Below are 24,930 nucleotides of genomic sequence, written 5' to 3'. Positions count from 1 at the left end.
CTGTTCCTATCTCCTACATCCTCCCCTTTCTCCCTTCTCCCAATAAAATATATTTTTATAAGTAAACACTATCAGTGGACAGTAAGGGGAAATTATACAATGTCTTTTAGCCATTTTCAATAAAGGATAAGAACTGAACCTTTGGTATAGAGAGGTCCCAGATGAAGGACCTCCTTCTACCAGTGCAGGGCAGCATCTCCTTTGAAATACATAGTTTTAGATCAAGGGTTTTTAACCTTGGGGGACAGCTAGGTGGCACAGTGGGTAGAGTGCCCGGCCTGGAGTCAGGAAAACTTCTCTTCCTGAATTCGAATCCAGCCTCAGATACCTACTAGCTATGTGATCCTTTGCCTCAGTTTCCTCATCTGTAAAATGAGCTGGAGAAGGGAATGGAAAACCACTGCAGTATCTCTGCCAAGAAAACTCCAAACTGAGTCACTAAGAGTTGAATGTGACTGAAAATGACTGACCAACAACAAATCATAACCTAGAGCCCCTGGATATTTCAAGGGTATGTGAATGTGAATGGAAGAAACATTTTTTGGATTGGAAACAAACGACATCTTTATTTTCATTAACCTTAAATTCACATTGTAATCTTACATATTTTACTTTGCACATTTAAACACAATATTCTGAGAAGAAGTCCGAAGGCTTAACCAGACTATCCAAAGGACCCATGACGTAAAAGTGTTAAGAATCCTTATTTTGAAGTTGCCCAAAACATTGGGAGTTTACATGATTTCCCCAGGGGTCATCCACCCAGGAGGCATCAGAGGCTGCTCCTGAACACAGGATGTTCTGTCTCTGAGGTCAGCACTCCAGCCACTCTGCCACAGTCGCTCGCTCTCTAAGAACTCCCCCAAATCCTCACTGCTTTTAGGTTTCGCCTTCAGTAACAATGCTTTGTAGAGTTAAGTGGTTCATGTGGGCTCTAATTCCATTTCTATTACAAACGAGCTGTGTGGCCATGGACAAGCTTCTCCCTAGTTTTCTCATCTGCAAAATGATGAGATTAGACTAGCATATGATCTCTAAGGTCCCAACTGCCTCTGGGACTACCTCCTCACCCAATTAACTTAAAATTTAAGATTTAAAATTCATCTTCCAGTCTACTTGTTAAGTATCTTCCAATTCAAGCTTAGGTTAGAATAGATAAAACAGCAACAGCAATAATAATGAATTTATATAACACTTTTAGTTTTACAAATTGCTTTCCTCATAGACAACCTGCAAAATTGCTCATATAACATTTCTCCCCATTTTATTGAGGAAACTGAGGCATGATCACACAGTCAGCTACCGTCTGAGCTACAAACAGAATTCTCATCTCTCCAGGAAAGTCCAGTCCCTTCCCTACTACATATACTACACTGACCTCTGAGGCATGGCCCACTCTGGGATTCTCTGTTTCTGTGACCTCTTACATGCATTCCATCCTATCTTCAGCCATTCCAATTGCAAATTCAGAAGTTATATTCCTTATCTCCTCTAAGTGAGGAGCAATTCCAGGGAAGTGTAAAGCCCCATCTGGAGCCCCCAGATGAAGAGACCAAATCCAGGGACACTTTGCCATCTGGGGGCAAAGTGATCCAGGGGATACTCTCTATTCCTTGTTTTCATTATTGTCACAGAAACAACAGTTCCAGCTTTTTGTTTTCACCCCCTCCAAGTACCATGCTCCCTTCCCCTCCCTCCACCCCACAAGGGACCCATCATGTCCAAACAGATCTGACTTTTCCCTGAAAATCTCTATATAAGCACAAAATGAAATGATGATTTTTTTTCATCATAATCAAGTAGTTCTTCACGTCTTTGGCATGGTGTCGGCATTTTCAAATGAGAAGGCAGACGTGTGACCCATTTGAATTGATGCATTCCAGCCTGCCAACCTTCAGTTTTGACCTAGTCAGGGTATTCCCCACCAGCAAAAGCACAGCTGTTAGGACAGGGAGAAGGTCATTTAACTCCCTAGATGCATAGTCAGTTTGGGGTTTTTCAGTATCGGGAAAAACAAACCAGAAAATTGTCATTTTTTTCCCTTTTCTATCTACAAGGCAAACATGGGGGGTGAGGGGGTTGCATTTCCTTGTCTTCTTGGATTGGGTCAAATTGGTAAAATAGGGATGCAGTGCAGTGAAATGGAACGAGGACTGGATGACCAGATGGGACTGTGTCAGGTAACTTGGGTTCTAGTCTGGTTTCAGCCACTAACTAGTCATATAAGCTTGATTGAATAAGACTACCTTTTGGGGTCTCAATTTATGTCTACAGAATAAAGGGGTTAGATTAGGTGATCATGAAGTTCATTTAATCACCGAGCTCTTCAAGCTCTAAAGTTCTTTGATTCTGTAATTTTGCAGGGAATATAATTCAAAACTGGGACTTAATGTACTGGATACATAGATAAGGTAGTCAGCCTGGGCACAGCCCTGAAGATGGAGAAAAGGGTTAAAGGAATGAGACAGGAGAGACAAAAAACTGTCATTCCTTTTACTTGACTTATTTCCCCAACAACTGGACCCTACTCTTCTCCACATCATTTGCCATTTCAAAGCTAAAATGTTTGTGGTCCTGTGTCACAATCCCATGCACACTGGGTACACATCATCACTTTCCAATTAGTATTGTGAGATGAGGGAAGGTCACTTTTATGCTAAGACCCTTTTAGGAGCTCTCTTCTCTCAATCTTCTTTTCTATAAAATGAGGATAATAATAATACCTACCTCCAGGGCTCATGGAGCTAGAAGAGGCCTCAGAGGCCACTTATTCCTTCTATCTCATTCAATCAGTCAATCAACAAGTGTTTATTAAGTGCTTTCCATGTGCCAGGCACTGTGCTAAGCTTTTGTGATACAAAGACCAAAACACAGTTCATGCCCTCAAGAAGCTCAAATCTTAACGGAGAAGACAACATGCAAACAACTATGTACAAACCAGATATATAGTGTAAAATAGAAGGCAGTGGTAGTTGGGAAACTGGAGTTAGGAGGGGTCAGGGAACTGAGAAAGACCTCCTACAGAAGGTGGGATTTGAGTTGAGGTTTCAAGGAAGCCAGGGAAGCTAGGAGGCAGCAGTAAGGAAGAAGGGCATTTTAGGCATAGGGGCAGGCAAGTAAAAAGGCCTGGAGCTGGAAAATGGATTACAATGACAGAGGAACAGCAGACAGGTCAGTGTTATTGAATTTTAGAGTGTATGGAAGGAACAAAAATATAAGAAGACTAGAAAAGTAGGAAGGGGCTAGGATTTGAGGGACTTTAAATGCCAAACAGAGGATTTTAAATTTGATCCTAGAACCAGCAGAGTCTATTGAGTAAGGGGGTGACACAATCAGGCCTGCACTTTTATGAAGATTACTTTGGTAGCTAAGTAGAAGAAAAGCTGTAATGGGAAGAGGCTTGAGTCAGGGAGACCAACCAGAAGGTTTTATAGTACCTCATTACTAGGTGATCAAAGCCCATGCTAGGGTAGGCACTATGTGAATATACAGAAGGGGAGGGACATGCATGAGAAGTGTTGAAGCAATAAGAATTGGCAAATGATTTGGCATGTGGAGTGACTTGGAGTGAGGAGGTAGGATGGCATGGAATTTGGACACCTAGACCACAATGAGGTTGTTGGTGCCTTCAACAATAATAGGGAAGTTAGAAAGATAGGAGAACCTGGGGATAAAGATAATGAATTTTGGTTTTGACCTATTGAATTGGAGAGGTCTACAGGACTTCCAGATTGAGACGTTCAAGGGGAGGTTGGTAATGCAAGACTGAAGAAAGGATAGGACCAGATATATAGATCTGGGAATCATCTCCATAGAAATAATCATTGAATCCATATAAACTGATGAAATTACCAAGTGGGATAGTACAGAGCTTTGGTTCTCACTTAATAGTTCTTGAACCTCCTTGGGATTCAAGACAATGGCCTAAGGGAAACTTAAGCAGTAAATAATTGCATAATTGTGTTACGTATATGTATATATTCTCTGTGACAACAAGCATACTCATATTTGGAGCATTGTAGGTTTGTTTCTGCGGCTATCTGGAACTTTTTTTTGGCAAAATTTATCATTGTAGTTGTAAGGCCTTAACGAATAAATCTAAAAATCATTATGAGTAGCATTTTGAATAACCGTGGGGGTCCACAACACATGTTTTGTTGTTGTTAAAAGGAGTTAAAGAAACAACAGTTAGGAAACACTGGTATAGAAAGTCAAGCGCTTGAGGATAGAGCCATAGGGACACCCATGTGTAGTAGACATGACCTGAATGAAGATCCGGCAAAGGACATTAAAAAGGAATGGCCAGATAGGAGGAGAACCAGAAGGAAGTGATGTCACAACATTCTAAAAAGAGAAGGTATGCAGGAAATGAAGATAATATAGTCTTTTTTTTAAAGGTAATTGGGGTTAAGTGACTTGCCCAGGGTCACACAGCTAGTAAGTGTCAAATATGTGGTCTGAGGCTGGATTTGAACTCAGGTCCTCCTGACTTCAAGATTGGTGCTCTATCTGCTGCACCACCTAGCTGACCCTGAAGATAATAGTGTCAAAAGCATCAATGGAGGTCCAAGAAGGATGAGGCCTGAAAAAAAAAAAGACCATTAAATCTAGTAATTAAGCAATCACTAGTACCTTTGGGTAGAGGAATTTCAGTTGAAAAATGAGGTTGAAAGACATATTGCACAGGATTTAAAATCAACTGAGAAAAGAGGAAATGGAGGTACCAATTATAGGCAGCTCTCTCAAGGAGTTTAGCCATGACGAGGAGAGATAGAGGATGACACCTAGCAGGGATGGTCAGATGAAGTGAGGGTTTTTTTAAGGATGGGGAAGACATGGATATATTTGTAGGCAGCAAGGACAAGTGAGGAAACTGAGGCTCAGAGAAGTGACAGAGGTGGCCAGTGGTAGAGCTGGGATTAAAACTCAGGTCATAAAATTCTAAATTCATTACTTTTTCTACTGTGTCACCCTAACTAGCTGTGAGAATGACATGAGATAATATATACAAAATACCATATACATTTCCATTATTATTATCAGGACAAACTCTCTATTTTTTTCCCAGTCCCAAGATGTCTGGTCAGTCCAAACTTCTTTCCCTAAAACTCTCTCATGGGAATAAAACTTGAAGACAAACTCAATCCATCATGACCTGATGTGCGATCACAGCTCACAGCTGGAATGTGCTGGGAATCACTTCTGGCACTGAAAAGGTTAATTGTCTCCTGTTGTGCAGTAGAAGCTGAGAAAAGGATCCTGTGTTGGGGAGGAATTAGTGTAAATGAGGTTTTCTTTACAGTGCTGCTCATTCTCAACATGTTGAAAGGGCATTAGTTCACAGTCACTTTCTCTGGAATTACCAAATCTGCTCAGGAAGCCTTCATTAGGATATTAAACAAGACTTAATAAGTGAAAGTGATTTGCATCGCTGATAATCATGTGCATTAATCAAGGCAGCTTCTGTCTCTCCCTGTGCAATATGTTTCATGTTCCATTGTAAAGCCCCTTTAATTCTAGAGGGCTTCTTAAAAGGGAAACGTTACATTTAGAAAGCCATTTTTAAAATGATTTACTTAGCAAAGATCACTATAAATAATGTTCTCCTCACTTCTCGGCTTTAACCATCAGGATAATTAATACTCTGAGGTTTGTGTCAGGGATACCGACCAGATGTGTTCCCATTTATCAGCCCTGGATTGCACTTACTCTAATAAACGTTTTGGCCTTTAAAAAAATTTTCAAAATAAGTTGCAAAACCAAATAACTCCATCTTACCCTTTAATTGAAAGTCACAATTTGTGGTTAAGGCAGTGATGCTTTTCTCCTGTGTGGTTGTACATGCTAGCTTTCACACAACACTAAGATGCTCAGCTATGAGCATTACCTCTGCCTCCTCAGGGTGGTCAAATACAAGCTAAAGTAAATAAAGAAGGTTGCTTATTGCTTTATAATGCAACTGTTTTTGTTAAGGCCAGTGGCCTTGGAGGTAAGAGATTTTGGTTCACTGAAAGCTAATTGTGCAAGTGTTAGAAAAAGGAATACATTTGAAGGATTTGTTCATGCAAGACAAGCACTAAGTGCTGTTAGGATAACTTAAAAAAATTTTTTTTCAAATAACTTGGTTTTCATCCTCACACAAAGACTATTTAGAGCCACGGTTCTTACCCTTTTTTGTCATATATCCTTTTGGCAATCTGGTGAAGCCTATGGATCCCTTCTCAGAATAATGTTTTTAAATGTTTAAAGTAAAATATATAAGATTTAAATGAAAATAATTATATTGAAATACAGTTATTAAAATATTAAGATTTTAGGGACTTTTTATGTTTTAGAGACAGCTAGGTAACACACTGGACAGCATATCAGGCCTGGAGTCAGGCAGACCTCAGTTCAAATCCAGCCTCATACACTTACTAGCTACATGACTATGGGTACAGTCATTTAATTTCTGTTTGCCTCAGTTTCCTCATCTGTAAAAGGAATAAAAAATGCACCTACTTCCCAGGTTTATTATGAGGATTAAATGAAATAATAATTAGAAAGCTCTTAGCGTAGTACCTGGAATATAGTTATCACTATAGGAATGTTAGCTATTGTTATTATTATTATTAATATGTTAATAATCATAAATATGTTTTCAATGTTATAGTAACCTTGCACTTAGAGGAATGCCCAGATAAAAGATCAAAAGCATTTTGGATTAAAAAATAATAATATAGCAGTGTAAGTTTTTTGTGCCTGGGCCAAGGGCCGACTACGGGGTCTCCACCCCAAACCTGAAACTTCATCTCTTTGCCAATGTGATCCTTTCAACACACACACACACACACACACACACAACACACACACACACACACACACACACACACGCCCACACACACTCCTACTTAAAGGCACAGTGTATTATATACATCATAGTGTTGGCCCTTCAGTTAAGAAGGCCTAGTTTCAGATCCCATCTCTGATGCTCATTAACTGGATGACCAAAAGCAATTCACCTTTCAGTGCTTTGGTTTTGTGTTTAAAATGGGAATAATTACCTCAAAGAGTTATCATGAGATTGAAAAGACAATATGCACAAAGTATTTCATAAACCTGAAAGCACTATAACAGATGTCAGTTATTATTAGTTATACCCCTGGTACAGAATCTTGTCAAAGGAGATATGTGCATTCATACATATACATAGGAAAGAAGGAAGGAGGAAGGAAGGAAGGAAGGAAGGAAGGAAGGAAGGAAGGGAAGGGAGGGAGGGAGGGAGGAAAGATAGAGGAAATGAGAAAAAAAGAGGGAGGCAAGGAGGAAGAAAGGACAAAAGGAAGGAAGGGAGGGAGGAAAGAAGGAAGAGAAAGGGAGAAGGAGAGAGGGAGAGAGAAGACTCTTACTATATGTTAAGCACTATGGATATGAATAGAAAAGAAAAACCAAACCTGCTCTCAAAGAGTTCACATTCTAATAGCAGAATACCCACACACGTATAGGGGAAGGAGATACAGGCATATCACTATATTACGTATGAAGTACATGCATAAAGACATATATCCTTAAAACGAACTATGGCAGGCTATCCTAAGCTTGCCAATTTCCTTTCCATCTTTAATTCTTGCTACTGTCCTACTTCTGTGGCAACATTTATAGTCCCCTTCTCCCCTCAACCAAGGCAGCCTCATTTATTATGTCTCTGCTAAAATTAACTCCACGTTAATTTCTGGAGCCTTTAGAGTTTATTGCTGGAAAAAAAGGTTATTTGCTGGCTGTGGCTTGGGATATTATTGTTTGCATGCACTATTTAAATGGTGCTCAGGAGATAAAGTTTCCATAAAGCTAGGGAGACTTCATTCATCCTAATGGCCTGCAACATGAATTATGTGCCCTACTTCACTACCTTCCTGGTTCAGTAATCTAGGATAGCTCCTTTGGAGTCATTTATCCAGAAGGGAGAAGATGTAATTCCCAGCTGATGACTAGCGCTTAATGTTTTTTTCTTTCCTGGATCTCCCAGCTGGTGCTTGGGTAGTGCTCCCTTCTGCTAGTGATGAGTCCAGCATCCGGTTGGATCATCTCCGTGCAGCCTGTCCAATGCCATGGGTTGGATAGCCTGACTTTAGGCATCTCTCAGATGGGTATGTTCTGGGGGCGCCCTCCATTTGACTCATTTCAGTGGCAGCTCATATGACAGTAGCAGAATTTTTTGTTGCTTACTCTGAATATAACTATTTGTTCTTCTGTTTGGAGGGGGGAAGGGGAACCGACAAACATTCACAGACATTTCCTACCTGGACCCCAGGGAACAACCCTGGGACTTGTGCACCAATGACTAAGCCTGAAAACTTTAAATGCTCACTGCCTTCTGGTTGGATTCCCTCTGTTTTTCATGGCCCTGGCAGAAAACAACCCAACCTTTACCCATTTATAATGGTAGGAGTCTTGAACTGGAGGGACCCTTCAAAATTATCTAGTAACACCCTGTCATTTTACAGATGGGAAAACCAAGCAGCCTGTTCCCTGCCCTGCCCCCACCCTGCTGGGAGATAGATTTGAAGTGATTTGCTCAAGCTCATAATGATTATAAATTGCAAGGCCAGACATAACTTAGGCAATTACTCTGGACATCAATTTACTAAACTCTGAACAACTATTTGATCTACACATAATACTTAAAAGATTCACCTTCAATTAGGACAGATTACATTTTTTTTTATTATAAACTGAACAGCCCATCAACAAATAAATCATGCAAAAATACTAAATAAGCCATGGTATCTTAAATAAATTTGTCATTTAATGAGGTAGAAACAAATGAATTAATTTTAAAAAGCATTAATCTTGTATGTACCAATTTGTTTATTTTATCCCTCCCATAGAATATAAGCTCCTTGAAGGCAGGTGGTGTATGTCTTTTATTTATTCCCCCCTCCCCCAGTACTTAGCACAGTGGCTGGCACATAGTAAATGTGTGTGTGTGTGTGTGTGTGTGTGTGTGTGTTGTGTATTTTAATGCTTGTTGATTGATTGGTTGATTTTGACTAAAGCAAGATTGGGGTAGGGGGAAGGAGGTGATGGAATAGAGCATGATCAAGGAGAACCAGGAGGAATCAATAAGTGATTATTGAATAAATACTAAAAAGGATAGCCCCCTAAGACAAGATAAAAGAAGGAAGGAGTAGGGGATAATGCTAAGAAGTTTTGAGGGGATTAGAGGAATTGGGGGCAGGGACAAGCTAGGTGGCACAGTATATAGAATGCCAGCTTAGAATCAGGAAGACTCATCTTCCTGAGTTCAAATCTGGCCTCAGACACTTACTAGCCATGTGTGTGCCTCAGTTTCCTCATTTGTAAAATGAGCCCGAGGAGAAAATGGCAAACCACTCAAGTATCTACCAAGAAAATACCGAATGAGGTCATGAATAGTCAACACAACTGCAATGATTGAACAACAAGGGGAGTTGGAAGGAGCACCCACTTAAAGCCTTAAATCTTATCAGTAGGCTGTCCTTTACCCATTTGGGAGGGGTTAGTTAAGGGATAGCTCACAAGAATCTGGATTTGAAGCTCCAGGAAAAGAATAGAGAAGAACAGTTGAAACAATGGCCATATAGTGAGACAGGTTGTCAGAAGGGTTGATTAGGATTTTTGAGCAGCAATAAAGGATCAGCTAAAGTTACGAACAATCCTTTTAATAGGTAAAGTCACATTCCATGACTCTAGAAGTCATTTTAACTTCTGTGAGTTTCAGATGATTCATCTGTAAAATGAGTAGGGTGATTGTTAGGAATTCTCTATCACAGACTGCTATAATGCTATAGCATGTCTTTATAATTATCACCACCTGTTAGTAGGTAACTAATCATAAACAAGAGCTATCACTTCCACCCAAGTGCCCCAGATTTACTTCTCCATATTGAACCCCAAGCTCCCTCCAAGGAGCAGCTCGTGTCCCCTTTTAAAGAAGCCCATCCTCAATTGCTAGTGTTCTCCCTTCCAAATTATTTTGTGTTCATCTTGAATTTGCTTATATGTATTCATGTTATTTATTTCCAGTAGCATATAAGCTCTTTGAGGACAGGACCATTCCATTTTTGTCTTTTTATCTCCAGTAATGAACATAGTTGCTGACATACAGTCAGCGTATAATAAATACTTGTTTAACTGAATTGAAAGATAGCTGCTCTCAGGGGCAGCTAGGTGGCACAGTGGATAGAGTTCTGGCCTTGGAGTCAGGAGGACCTGAGTTCAAATGCGACCTCAGACACTTGACACTTACTAGCTGTGTGACTCTGGGCAAGTCACTTAACCCCAACTGCCTCACCAAAAAAAAAAAAAACTGTTGCCAAGTATTGGAAGATGCATCCTATGGATGAGGGATTAAATTTGCCCTCTTGACACTTCCCCCCACCCCCCAGCAAAAATTAGAAGCAATGTAGGGTAGTGACAAAGAAGCACATTAAGCCTCTAGGGAAAAACTTCCTCACGATCTAAGCAATGCCCAGGTAAAATGAGCTCTCTCAGGAGAAATGGTTCTTCTTTAGTCTAGATTGTCAAGAAAATTTTACAAGTATGTTGTACTGCAGAGGTGGCAAAAACGAGGACTATGGACCCGGGCCTGCCCACAACACTCAGTGCAGCCCAAACCAGATTAAAATGTAACTGGGAAATACTTAACAAAATATAATAAAACATAGGTAATATTACAGTTTAAAACTTAGTCAATGTGGCCCACAGGGACTCTCACATACAGTTTAGTGGCCCCTGTTTCTACTTGAATTTGACACCCCCGTTGAAGGGAGGATTCTCGTTCAGGTGTATGTTGCAATAGACATCAGCTGGTGTGGCTCCCAATTCTAAGAGTCTGTCACCAAAGCAACCTACAATCAAATAAGTCAAGTGAGAGCTACAGAGGGTTCACATCGACACTGAAAGCAGGCATAGAATATTACATGCTTCAAACTTGGGAGAAGGGCCCTTCCATTAAGCCTGCCAAGAAGCAAGCCCACCCCAAACATCCATGTATTTTCTTGAAACAACTGTTAAGCATGCCACACAAGGGGGAGGGGAGACCAAGGGGATATGCATGGCACCTCCCAGTATACTAAGACTGACTCCCCTTTTGCAAGCACTTGGGTCATAAGAGAACAGAATAACATGCTGCAAAAAAAGAGAAAGGAAAACAAACGCCTTTGAATTAGAAAGAGGCCATTAGACCAAACAAGGTACACTTCTTTATTGCCAGTGATTGGCACAGTGCCTTGTAAAGTGCTAAGTGTTTAATCACCGTTTTTTATTCATTCATACAAATGCCCAGAGTCAATTGCAGTCCCACGATGAGGACTCCTCTGGAAGAGTTCCCTATCCATCAGACCTAACTTAGTTCATTGTTCTCTGTCCATCAAAAGGAGGAAAGGCTCTCTTTCCAACTTCCTGGCAATAGATACAACCACTCCCACTTCAGAGTATGGCCACCAAATTCTCAGACAAGGCAAATACGTGTTCTTCAATCTTCCTTTGTCATTTTCCCCAATTTAAAATAAAGACAAAATTAGCCAATCAGTCAATAAACATTTACTAAATCCCCATCATGTTCCAGGTATTCTGCTAAGCACTAGGGATACAAAAATGAAAAAAGAAAGATAGTCCTGCCTTCAAGGAGCTTACATTCTAGTAAGGGAAGACAACCCACAAAATGAAGTTCTAAATTCTGGTAGGGGAAAGAAGGTACCCAAACAGGAGCATGGTGGAAAAGTCAGTCTACTCTCCAACTCTCTTTTTCTTTTTCTTCTCCCAGTTCTACCAACTACCAGCCTCAATTAAGAGCCTATATTTCTTCAAAAAATTACCCTTTATTCTCTCCAGACACTCAAGAAGGAGTAAGAGGAAAATACACAAATGTCTGCTACACAAGTTCTGTTATCCCCTTTTATAGCTAAAGAAACCAAATTAATTAACTTGTCTTCAGTCACGCAGCTAGTAAGCAGCATCAGAACTAGAACTGGAACGCATTTCTCCTGACACCAAGTCCAATAGTCTTTCTACCACATCAAGACTCATAGAATCATAGCTTTAGGGCTGGAAAGAAACTCTCATTATGTGGGAATATAAATTACATTTGTTGTATATGCAGTTCTAGATTGCCAAGTCTTTAGGATCACAGAGAGACTTTGGAAGATCATCTCAGACTATCAGACTATAGTATCAGACTTTGGAAGACTTTCCTGGGATGATAAAGGGCTAGATTGTTTATAAGAATTCAGGAGAGTTCAGTTTGTTTGGGGATTCTAGCGGTCTTAGAAAAGAGACTTCTAATAAAACCTGGAAATACCAGACAGGAGAAGCAGAGAAGTGAGCAAGATGCAAGTAGATGACTACACAGTCTGGAGAATGAGAGGCGAGAAGTTATGTCAATTATAAAGTACAGCTGCGGTTAGACCAATTCAAAAACTGTGGCAATTGGTGGAAGTGAAGTGCGGTCAACCATTCCTTTCTATCCCTCTGCTTTTCACATACCTTAAATCTCGATTTCTTTCTTTAACATCTCTTCCTCACACTAGATAGGGAAAATGGTTTATAGGACAACTCAGCAAGTGGCCCTGGCTACAAGCTTCTTGTAATTTGAATGTTTTGGCCGTTTTGTGTTACCATATACTAGTAATAAATTACATGGCCATTAACAGTGATTTTTGTCTAAATCATAAATTTGTGGTTTGCAACTAAGAGAAAAGAAGCTAGCCAATGGGAAAAGAGATTTCCCTAATTCACTCCAAGGTAGACACCAAGTCAATTAGAGAGTGTCTACAGTTGTGGTGAATTGTTGAGAATATTTTGAAGCATACCCGTTAGACAAACTCTGAACCCACAGAGAGAGAATAAGGAAACAAGGCAGTAACATATAAGGGTGGGAGTTGATGTGGTTGTTTCCAAGTACAGCTGCATTTCATACCCATACCCCAAAATTGCTATATATGAGGAAACTGTGATCCCAGGAAGTGAAATGATTTGCCCAAGGTCATGCAGAGAATAAATAGCAGAGCTGAGATTCAAACCCAGATCTTCTACCTTCAAATTCAGACTCTTTGCACTAAAGCAAGCTGTGTCTTATAAAAGGGGTCATTTGTGGCCCTTCCCCTCTGTCAAGTTCTTAACCCACCTCCTGGTGTTATTACTCTTAGTGAAACATTACCAATGTTCACAAAATCTGCTTGCGGATGTTCTGTACAAAAGACACGCCAATCTTCTGAGCAGAAATAATTGGACTTTCCAAAGAAATATTCTACTGGTCTTAAAGATCTGAATTAGAACAGATGTGATTTCAAAGGGAAGACAGGCCAGTGGTTGAAGTCAGCTCTGCCATTCATTTCACACATTTGGTCACATTCCCTATCTACAAAATGGAGACAAATTCAGCTCCCATTTCTGAGCTCAGAAAATAAAAAGAAACCATATAAATGAAATAACTTTAGAAATAAATGTGCTACACATGGCCAAGGAATTGTTCATATTAACCTGGCAACAAGAGTTCACAATACAAGAGGGTCTTATCAATCAAGAGCCTATTTAGCTCCGTCATGTTCTTTTAAAAGCTCCCAAATTAGGACAGGGACCTTACAATGGGTATAATCCACAGGTGTTTGGTGCTCAGGGTGTTGTAGCTCCATGGACAGCACCCTGCCTGAGAAGAAAAGGAATCAAAGCATTTGGGGGCAACTAACATCAAAAGGGTGGGAGGATATGGGCCCAGAGAGCAGATTTCATGGCAAATAGGAAAGAAAATTACCATGGGGAGGGCAGAGGATAGAAACAGACCATACAAGTAAGGATACAAAATAATTTCTACTACACAGAAATATTTCTATCCTCTATGTCTCATTCAGGAATGGATATTTCTAAGAGTAAAGTGAAACAGAAAAAAAAAAAAACCCAGGGAAAAGTCTACAAAGCAATAACACAGAAATCGCTTAGAAAAGGGAACTCAAAATATGTACTTTAAAAGCTTTAATTCCATAAAGAGCACAGAGACTAAAGAAGGAATAAATAAGCATAAGGAGTATGGATCAATGAATAAAATAATTTAGAATAAACAGAAAGAGAAAATAACTGATGAAGAGAACTAGAAAAAGAAATTCTTTTTAGAAAAAGGACAGAAAATGAAGAAAAAACTAATAATCAAAATGTTGGAGAGGAAAGGAAATTTTACTTAGCTGAGAGAGAAATGGGGGAAGAGTTACATAACAAAGTAAACTGAAGAAAGAAAAAGGAATTAAGAAATTAAGTAAAATTCCAAAACCAGGGAAAGGGGTCATAAACCAGAGGAGTTGGGTTGAGGTTGAGGGAAAGAGAGCCTACCAGAATAGGGTTACCTTAAGGTGAATTAAGAAAAAATAACTAAAGAGAAAAAGTACTCTTTCAAGTAGTCTTTAAAGAGGAAGAGAGCCAAACAAATCCTAATTCCAGGGGGAAAAATAGTATTAAAGATGAATGGAGGAAAACATAAACCTAACTATAACTTTAAACACAAATGGATTAAACAATCCAACAAAATGAAATAGTGACAAATTGATAAGAAAACAAAACCTCATAATCTGCTGCTTACAATGAACATAGTTAAAATGCAAATACACAGATTAAAAATGAGGGGCTAGAACTCAATTTACCATGCATCAAGTGAATTCACAAAAAGCAAAAGTTGCAATAATGTTAGCAAAGCAAAAATAAAAATTCACAACAAAAATAGAGAAAAGCAAAGAAATTACATTAGGCTAAAAAGAATCAGACAATAAGCCAATATCAATATTAAATATCTAAGCTCCAAATGCCTTAGGACCTAAATTCATAAAGGAAAAAATTAACAATTACTAGACATAGACATAATATAGTAAAAGCAAGATACCTTAATGTCCCTCTCTCAATTTTAAATATTCTAACAGGAAGATAAAGATAAACAAAAGGGAAAATAAACAAAATTGAACAAATTTAATTTAGAAACTAAAGACTTCTGCCATCTTCTTATTTTTTTAAGAGGCGATAGGAATCAAGTGACTTGCCCAGGGTCCACTAAGCGTGTGAGGTCAGATTTGACCTCAGGCCCTCCTGACTCCAAGGCTTCTGCTCTATCCACTGCTCCACCTAGCTGCCCTTATGCCATCTCCTAAATGGGACTTCTAAAGAATATATACATTCATATAGGTACTGTGCATACACTTATATATACATGTATATATATCAGCACCATGTGGAAGTTTTATAAAACCTGACCATGCCCTAAGAGACATAATATATAAATATAAATGTAAATGTAAATGTATAAACGTAAATAAATGTAAAAAGGCTATATTAGTGAACACAGCTTTTGTAAATCATAACATAATAAAAAGGGCCATCAGTTTAGGGAGCACCAACAAAAGATAGGGACCCAAATGGAGATATAGCAATGAAATCCTAAATAATGAGTGAGTCAAAGAACTAATCACAAAAATGATTAATAATTATGTTAAAAATTATAATAATGAAACAACATAACAAAATTTCTGAGATACAGTAAAAGTAGTCCTCTGGGAGTGGGGGTGGGGGAAATACATATATACATGCATATATCCCTAAAAATTACCAAAATAGAAAAGGAGAGGATTAATGCACCAAATATACCTTTATAACAATTAGAAACCCAACAGATAAACTCAAAAGAAGCCAAAAGAGAAATGGATACATTGGGAAAAGCCCCCAATCAAAATATTCAGCCCTAAACTCTCTCCTGAACTCATCTCCCATTACAGACTACCTACTATAATATCCATATCCTATATTTCAAACTAAACATGTCCAAACAGAATTTCTTATATTTTCCCTACATTCATCCTGCTTCCAAACATCCCTAGGTCTACTGAAGATATTACCAACCTTGAGGTCACCCAGTTGTGCAACCATAGAATCATGCTTGACTGCTACATCTCCCCCCATATCTAATCAATCATCTGCCTTGTTGTAGAGGTAGAATCCATACCTCTCACTTTTCTCCCATTCTCTCCACTCACTCAGTCATCTTTCTAGTTCAGGCATTCATCACCTCTCACATGTACTATCCAAATGATCTACTAAATCGGTCTTGCTTCCTCAAGTTTCTACACATACCCCACCCCCGGTCCATCCTCCACTTAGATACCAAATTGATATTCCTAATACACAAATCTTACTGTGTTAGTTCTATACAGGGGTGTGCTGTTAACAATTGCTCTCTGAAAAAGTGCATGCACAATACACTTTTAAGTTTAATCTGCATTATTACCATCGTCCCCGTCACTTACTTAAGACCAGGCAATCAAAACAATAACTCAAACCCTGACTTGTAGTTTTGCTGATTTTCAAGGTGTAAATGCTCACATTGGAAATTTAACAACAGGCTCTCCCAAGCTAGTACAAGGTGGCTTCTGAATGCCTTTCACCCCACACCAAAAAAATCTTCAGTGGTTCTTTATTGCCTGTAGTTTAAAATATGAATTCCTCCGCCTGACATTTGAGGCCCTGCATTGTCTGGTTCCCAACTAGCTTTCTATTCATTTCACATTCCTCCCCTTTATACACTCTTTCTTCAGTCAAAGTGGCCTATCTGCTCTCATACACAGAATTCTATCTTCCACTTCCACGCCTTTGCACATCATAATCCCTCATGTCTGGCGTGCACTCCTTCCTCTCCTGCCTCAGAAAATCTACAGATGCCTTCAAAACACAACTCAGGTGCCTTTTCCTATAGAATGCCTTTTCTAATATGTCCAGCTATTTGGTTTTCTCTCTCTCCCTCTCTCTCTCTCTCTCTCTCTCTCTCTCTCTCTCTCTCTCTCTCTCTTTCTCTTATTTATATTTATTTAGTTGTACGGGTTTTGTATCCCATCCCACCCACCCCCCCAACTCGCCCCCAGGAGAACATAAGGTCATCAAAGACAGGAACTGCCAGTTTTGCCTTGTAGTGTTTTGCAAATAGTAGGTGCTTAATAAATGTTTGCTGACTTGAATTGTTATTAAATTAAAAAACTAGGTTTATAAGTACCTACAAAAATGTTAAAGTGGTCAGACCCAACATGAATTGATTATTCCAGAGACATCTGTTTGAGCAAGGGGGGAGGTATAGTCAGGCACAAAGACGAGAAAGAAAGGTCTTTCATGAACAATGTCACATAATTATCTGTGCTCTCGGAGTAGCAGCTTTGCTTTGTTACTTATTCTATTATTCCCTCTTGAGGTCAACTGGGATAGCAAATCCATTCCTCTCTAGAGGACCCTTCCCTAAAGAAACCTCCCTCTGGCTTCAAGATGGGCCAGAAGCCACAAGCTCAGAGCTGGAGGTGGTATACTGACAGCAGCTGCTGTCTCTACCCCTCCTTCCTCTGTGCTCTCATCTGCTACCGCAGTCATTACTTCCCTAGAGCCTTTCCCCAGGCCTTCCACAATGACAACTTCCCACCCCCCAGCCACTCCTGCCGAACAGGGACACATCCTTGCCCCCTGAGAGGGCAAGGAGCAAGAAGCTGACCTAGCCCTGTTAGATGGGCCAGGTCAACTGGGATGTGGGCCTGGGGATGGGGAATGAAAGACAAGAAGGGGATACTGCTGTTTCTCTTAGAGGTCAGGGCACAGAACAATATCCACCATTGCTATTGGCTCGGAGATGCCTAGTCCTGCCCTTGCTCTGGGGGTAACTTTGGCAACAATGCCTGTGCACTTACATCCTCATTATTAATATCTTATGGCTAGAAGTGTTTGCATAGCTTGTCAGCATGTGTTATATCACTTTGTCAGATCATGTTTTCTCTGACACCTCCCGCAAGGTCTTTGCATCTAGAGGTTCTGAGTTACCTTCCTGATGGCTAAGAACAATATTTGAACTCATTTTACACCACTACATATATTATAGAAGATATTGCCAAAAAATTACCAGAGAGGAAAGTACATTGAGTCTCAGTCAGAGAACCTGGGTTTGAATCCTAGCTCAGACACTTCTTTCTTGTGTGACATTGGGCAGGTCTGAGTTTCCTCAACTGTGTAATGTGTGGATGGGCAGTAGTGATGGAAAGGATTAAATTTAAGGTCCTTTCCAATTCTACACTTATGTGGTTAATAATGTTCTTTTCTTGCCTCCTAGACACTACGTACTCTTCTATAGTAGAGGAAAGAGGAGCGTTCACCATTCTTCCATCTAAGAGGGACGTGATAGCATAATGGATAAAACATTGCACTGAGTTTCAAAAATGCATGGGATCTAGTCCCAGCTATGTGACTCTAAGCAAGTCATTTAATGTGTTAGTCACAATCATTCTCTCCATATAATAAAAGAGTTGGACTATATGATCTCTAACGTCCAAGTTCCAATGTCCTAGGATACTGTGCCATCTTTCCACACTCAGGCAATGACAAAATTGATGAGGGGAACTATACTTTTCAAGTTGTCAATCATTACAGAATCTAGTCCTAAAGTTTCTCTATCCATCTGAGAAAAGGGTAGAAAAACCCATATGTTGGGTCCTTGTTGAACACTGCTCCAGATCATGGGCATTGCGACCTCAGTCAATTAGTCTGCTTTTAAACAGAGGCAGGGAGAAAGAAATATTCTAACCCACCACATAAATTCATAAGTCTTCATTCCATTTATCTACCTGACCACAGACTCAGAATATCAGGCAATCATTCAGTCAGTCAACAAACTTTAATAGGTGCTGACTGTATATCAAGCACCATTCTAAGTGTCAGGGATACCAAGAAAAGCAAAAACACAGTTCCTGCCCACAAATAGTGTCCATTGTAATGAGGGACATAACATGTAAATAACTAGGCAGATAGAAGATATTTTGTACATATACACAGTAGATGGAAAGCATCCTCAGAGGAAGAGGAATTTGCAGTCTGGAGGGACTGATAAAGGTGTCTTGGAATAAGTGGGATTTGAGGTAAGTCTTGAAGGAAGACAGAGAAACTAAGAGGCTGAGATGAGGGGGTACAGTGCAAACGTGGGGGATGGTTAGTAAAAGAAACAGAGTCAGGAGGTAGAGTGTCATGATAAAGGAACAAGTAGGCTGGTATTACTGGAACCGAACGTCTGGCAGAGAGTAAGGTGAAGGAACACTGGAAAGGTAGCAAGTGGCCAGGTTATCAAAAGTTCTAACTGCCAAATGGGGAAGCTAGGTGGCGCAGTGGATGGAGTGCCAGCCTGAAGTCAGGAAGACCCATATTCCAGCTGCAGATACTTAATAGCTGTGTGACCCTGGGCAAGTCACTTAACCTTGTTTGTCTCAGTTTCCTCATCTATAAAATGAGCTGGAGAAGGAAATGGCAAACCACTCTAGTAATTGTCAAGAAAACCCCAAATGGGGTCACGGAGAGCTAGACGCAACTGAAAACGATGGGGCGACAACAATACAGTGCCAACAAAAGGATTTATGTTGGATTCTGGAGGTAATGAGAAGCTATAGAAACTAACTGATCAGAGCAGAAACATGATCAGATCAACACTTTGGAGAAACCACCTTGGAGGCTGTGTGGAAAGTGAAGTGGGAAAAAACCTGAGTCAGGGAAACCAGTTAGAAGGCTAGTGTAACAAATCCAGGTGAAAGGAGAAAAGGTCCTGAATGTCACCACGATCCTGTGGTTGGGTGAATCTAACAGAATGTTTGACCTAGAAGAAGGCTTAGAAAATGCCAACTCCAACACTCTCATTTTACAGGTAAGGAAACGGAGGCTTTATGAGGGTAAATGATTTGCTCAGAGTCCCACATCGCATTTACACAGAGCTGGAACTAGAACCCAAGATCACACAACCAGACAGTGGCAGGCTGAAGACGGACTAGGTCTCTGACTCCAAATCTGGTGTTCTTTGCAGTGTGCTTCCTCAAGATAGAGAATCTGGCAAGAGAAAGAGTCCTCACAAAAGTGAATCTTTCACAAAGCTGAATATTGTATAAGAAAAGAAAATATACCTCTCTTCCCTCTTTGCAGAGGTGAGGTATCGAACATTGCATATTCTGTCAGATTCAGTTGATGTCTTAGATTTTGCTGAACTGTCTTCCTCATTCCCCCTCTTTTTATCCTTTGTTACAGGGGATAGCTCTCTGTTGAGGGTAGGGGAAGAGGGTCATATTTGAAAATGAAGGTGATGTAAAAACAAAAGATAATAACAAAAGAAAGTTTCAAGTGAGTTTTTAGAAATGGAAGTTCAATGACATCCCGGAGATGGTGTTCTTCCAGGGCAGCTGAGAAAAGGCAAACAGAGTCAGGCCTTGGGTCACCTGTTAGACAGCAGCCAAACCTCACAGTTTGATCGCGTAGGAGGCTGACATGGTAATGAGCTCAGTTGTGGCATTGTCTGCGGGCCCCTCCACTGGCTTGCAAACTGCTTAGCCAAATCCTTTTTAAAGAATTTGACATTGCATCCTCAGTCAAGAGGTCTTTGCTTTTTCCCATCAGGGTGACCTTGAGGGCTCCTGGATCACACCCACACCTGCCCTACTTAGAACAACAGAGGAGAGATGATAGAGGAGAGATGGGGGGGAAATGGAGGGTAGATAGAAAAATAGTGAACTTGGGGAATTTAGATAAACAATTAAATATATTGGCACCTCATTAATTCAAATTAATTGGGATTGAATTACAAGCTGAATTAGAGAAAATTCAGATAGATTATTTTTAAAAGAATACAGTTGTCATCTTTCCTAACACACAAGTAACTAGAAAACTAACTGCTAACGAGCTATTTCTAAGTCCAGGGCCTATTTTAATGAATAGCTGAGGCTCTTCTGTGATTAACCAGCATATGCAAACAATTAAGGTGCTAAAGTTTTGCCCATTAGCTTTTCATAGGCAGCAAAGACAAACTGCTCACCACCCAGAAGAATAACTAGGAATGAGCTTATGAGGCTTCTCCTGAGGGTGCCCACATCAAGAAGGAGGCACCCCTGGGGAGAGTCCCTGAACTAAAAGGATCAGCTCACCTGTTTCCTACATTCTGACTCTCCATCCCTGTTACTTGCCTTTTCACTTTCAACTTCACAGCATTGGGTATCTTGTTGTACCTTTAAAAGCTCTCATCTTGCTTTTCCATTAAAGTCCTTCTCCCATGTCTCCACTATATAGAAGTCTCCTCAGAATCTGTGTTGGAAGGAAACTCAAAGAACACCTAGCTCAGCCCACACTTGGGCAAGAATCTCCCCCTTACCACCCCAAAGTACAAGTGTTCATAGAGTCTTGAATAAAGAGCTCCAAATACAAGAAATCTTACTTCCCAACATAGCCCATTCTCTCTGGGGATAGCTCTAATTTTTAGGAAGTTCTTCCTTACATCAAGCCTAAATCAGCCTCTCTGCAACTTCTCCCTATTCCTAATTCTGCCCTTTGGCTCCAAGCAGAACAAAACCAGGTGTATTTCACACGAGGCACATGCCAGATGACAGCCTTTTAAATACTTCAAGACAATTATTAACCTGAGTTTGCCACTTACTAGCTGGATGGCCTTAGACAAAGTGCTTCATCTCCCAATTTCCTCATCCACAAAGCAAAACAAAATTATATTATGCTAGAGATTGAGGCAGAGAATTTGGGTTCAAACCCCAGCTCCACTTCATACTATGATCTTGAGCAAGCCAAGACCACTCCATGTCTACCCTGCTAATATTTTAGGGCTGAACTAATATTTAGGAATGAACACTATATTTGACATCAGAAGACCTGGGTTCAAAGCCTCAGTCCTGTGTGATGTTGGGTAATAGCATGTTGTAGCTGAAAGAACATGGGTATTTGGAACTAGAGGACCTTGGTTAAAATTCTAGTTCTGCTGACTACAACCTTGTGACCTTGGGCAAATCATTTCACTGGGGTGGGCTTCTGCTTCATCACCTGTGAAATGAGGGGGTTGGACTAGATCTGTGAGGTTCCTTCTAGACTCTATAGGGTCTATGATCAATCAATCAACATACATTTATTAAGTGCCTACTATGTGCCAGGCACTGTGCTAAGTTTGAATACAAATATAAAAAAAAAGACAGTCCCCTGCCCTCAAGGAGCTTATGATCAAGTCATTTCATACGAACAGGCCTATAAAGGGAAGAACTTGGACTATAATGACCTCTGATGTCCCTTTCAAACCTATGTGTTTGAATTAATAAACTTTACCTAGAACTAAATAAATGCTGATGGGGTTTGCTAAAGAAATATTTCACATGAGGCACATGCCAGGTTTTCCAAATACCACAGAGAATGTAACACACTCTTCTCATAGAAAGAAAACTATTCCTGAGTTTTAACCATCTCAGGATATTCTCTTCCTAAACATATGATGGTAATTGTCACCCATCTCCTATCTTTTTTTTTTAATACCTACCTAAACAAACCAAACCTCAAACATGCAGCTTTTCTTTACTGGGACACATTTGGCTAACTTTTTTTTTTTTAAGCATTAGGTAACTGAAGCTCCTATATTAACCGGTTAGATTTAAATGCTGTACTTGGGGTCAGGAAGACCTGAGTTCAAATACTACTTGGAATGCTTACTGGCTGTGAGATCATGGGTCAGTGATGCAATCTCTCTGAGCCTCAGTTTCTCCATTTGTAAAAAGGTTCTAATAGTCCCTACAGTAACCACCTATCAAAGTTTTTATAAGACACAAATAAGAATTCTATTCAATTCTAAAGAATTTTGTAGGTACATACTATGTATAAGGTACTATGCTAAATTAATGTAAAATACCCTCTAAGGTCGGCTGAGGATTGTGTACATGATGTTGCTTCCTGTTATTCTTGATAATTGATCTCCTCAAACGCCATATTCACCTAATGATTTGCTCTGTAAATCTCAAATGTACTTAGGACTGTTTTATTTCTGCTGGGCTGCTACCTAATTGCCCAGGAAGCTCGTTGAGGGCAGGAGCCATATTCTCTCTGTAACACTAGTTATTAGGGCCCCACTGCTCCTATTGAGTCCTGCTCAGTCCCAAATTATACAATTTCCCTTTGCCGAAGGAGATGAGCCCCAAACTCTAAATCTCAGAAGTCTGTGTAGGTCCAGGCCATTCTTTCTGCCTCCCTCACCCTTCTGAAGAAGGCATTACATATCCAAATGTATTAAGCACATATTATGTACCTACCCTGTGGTAGGCACTGTGCTAAGTGCTTTACAATGTTAGCTCTTTGATCCTCACATCAACCCTGGGAATTAGGTGCCACTATTACATCCATTTTATAGACAAGCACAATGAGGCAGCAGAGGGTAAGTGACTTGCCCAGAGTCACACACTTAGGAAGTACCTAAGGCAGGATTTAAACTCGGGTCTTCCTGACTCCAGGTTCAATACTCTATCCACTAGGTGGCTTATCCACCTCTAATAGAGGAGAGCCTGTTACTTGTGAAGCACTTAAATGTGTTTGCTGAATGCAACTGAATTGCATTCATTCCAGTCTCTCCCTATTCAAAAATCTACAGATAGGTCCTATTGACTAGCTGATCCAGTTCAAAGCAGGTGTAGAATTCAAAACTCTTGGTCAGTTTGTTGGTTGGTGTCACAGTGGATTTAGCATTGAACTGGGAATCAGGAAAACCAAGATATGAATCTTGCCTCTAGACACTTAAAGCTGGGTGACTCTGAGGAAGTCACTTAATTTCTCTCTGCCTCATTTGCAAAATGAGGGGATTGGACTCAAAGGCCTTTAGGGTCCCTTCCAGCTCTAAATCTAAGATCTTTCTCTAAATCTCTCCTCTCACTAGTCTCCAACTTAAAATCTCTACACTAGGAATTGAGATTATGTCTTTTGTATTCTGTCTCTCCACTCCCCACCTGAAACAGTCCTAGGGATACAGGTAATAATTTGATAAATGCTTTGTCGAATAAGTGAATTATCATTGGGTCATCCCTTTTTAAAAAAAAAAAACATTTATGAGACATCCGCAGTAAGCTCTGGACCACACAGTTCTTAGAACTAGCTGTAATCCTGACAGGAGGTGTGAATGTAGTTAATAGGGATGGGCTGTTCTCCAGCTCCCTCAGTATCAGATAGATAAGAATCTATCCTAGTATTTAATGCCTCTAAGAGAAAAAAAAATCTACAACCTCCCATTTTAATCACTTATTGTAATATACAACAACCTTTCCTGTCAGGGAAACTTTAGAATCCCTAAATCGTTGAATTTTAAAGCTACAGGGAACCACAGAGATCACATAGTTGCTATTGTTCAATTGTTTCCAATCTTGTCTGACTCTTTGTGACCCCATTTGGAGTTTTCTTGGCAAAGATACTAGAGTAGTTTGCCATTTCCTTCTCCAGTTCATTTTATGATGAAGATACTGAGGAAAACAGGGTTAAGTGACTTGCCCAGGGTCACATAGCTAGTAAGTGTCTGAGATGAATCTTCCTGACTCCAAACCAGCACTTTATCCACTGGGCCATCTTGCTGTCCTGATCATTTAGCACAACCCCATTTACTTTAAAGGTGAGAAAAACAAGGCTCCACAGAGCTGAAATTTGAACCCAGATCATCTAGATTTCAAATTCAATGTTCTTTACCTTGTACTATAGATTAAAACTCTTCCCATAGCCTCTTTATTAATCTTTTCAGTCTTGTTACACTTTACTCGTCTTCTTACACTCTGTGGCGATATGGTCAAACCACAATGGCCAACTTGCTATTCCCTATATATAATGCTCCATCTCCCATCTTCATACTTCTTCTCTGGCTGTCCCCTATAACTAGAATGCTCTACCTTCTCACTTCCACCTCTTAAAATCTCTGGTTTCCTTCAAGATTTAGCTCAAGAGGCCCTTTTAACCCCTCCCTCCCAGCTGTTAATGTTTTCCACTCTAGGTTACTTTCCCTCTACTTGGTATGCATCTAACATGTTTCTATTTATATACATATTGTCTCCCCTATTTGAATATAAGTTCCTTGGGAGAAAGGTCTGTTTTTGC

Source organism: Phascolarctos cinereus, unplaced genomic scaffold (genome assembly GCF_003287225.1).
Source record: "Phascolarctos cinereus isolate Bilbo 61053 unplaced genomic scaffold, phaCin_HiC Scaffold_5;HRSCAF=322, whole genome shotgun sequence".
Classification (NCBI taxonomy): domain Eukaryota; kingdom Metazoa; phylum Chordata; class Mammalia; order Diprotodontia; family Phascolarctidae; genus Phascolarctos; species Phascolarctos cinereus.
The sequence above is the reverse complement of the archived record's forward strand: the minus strand, read 5'-3'. Positions refer to the sequence as shown.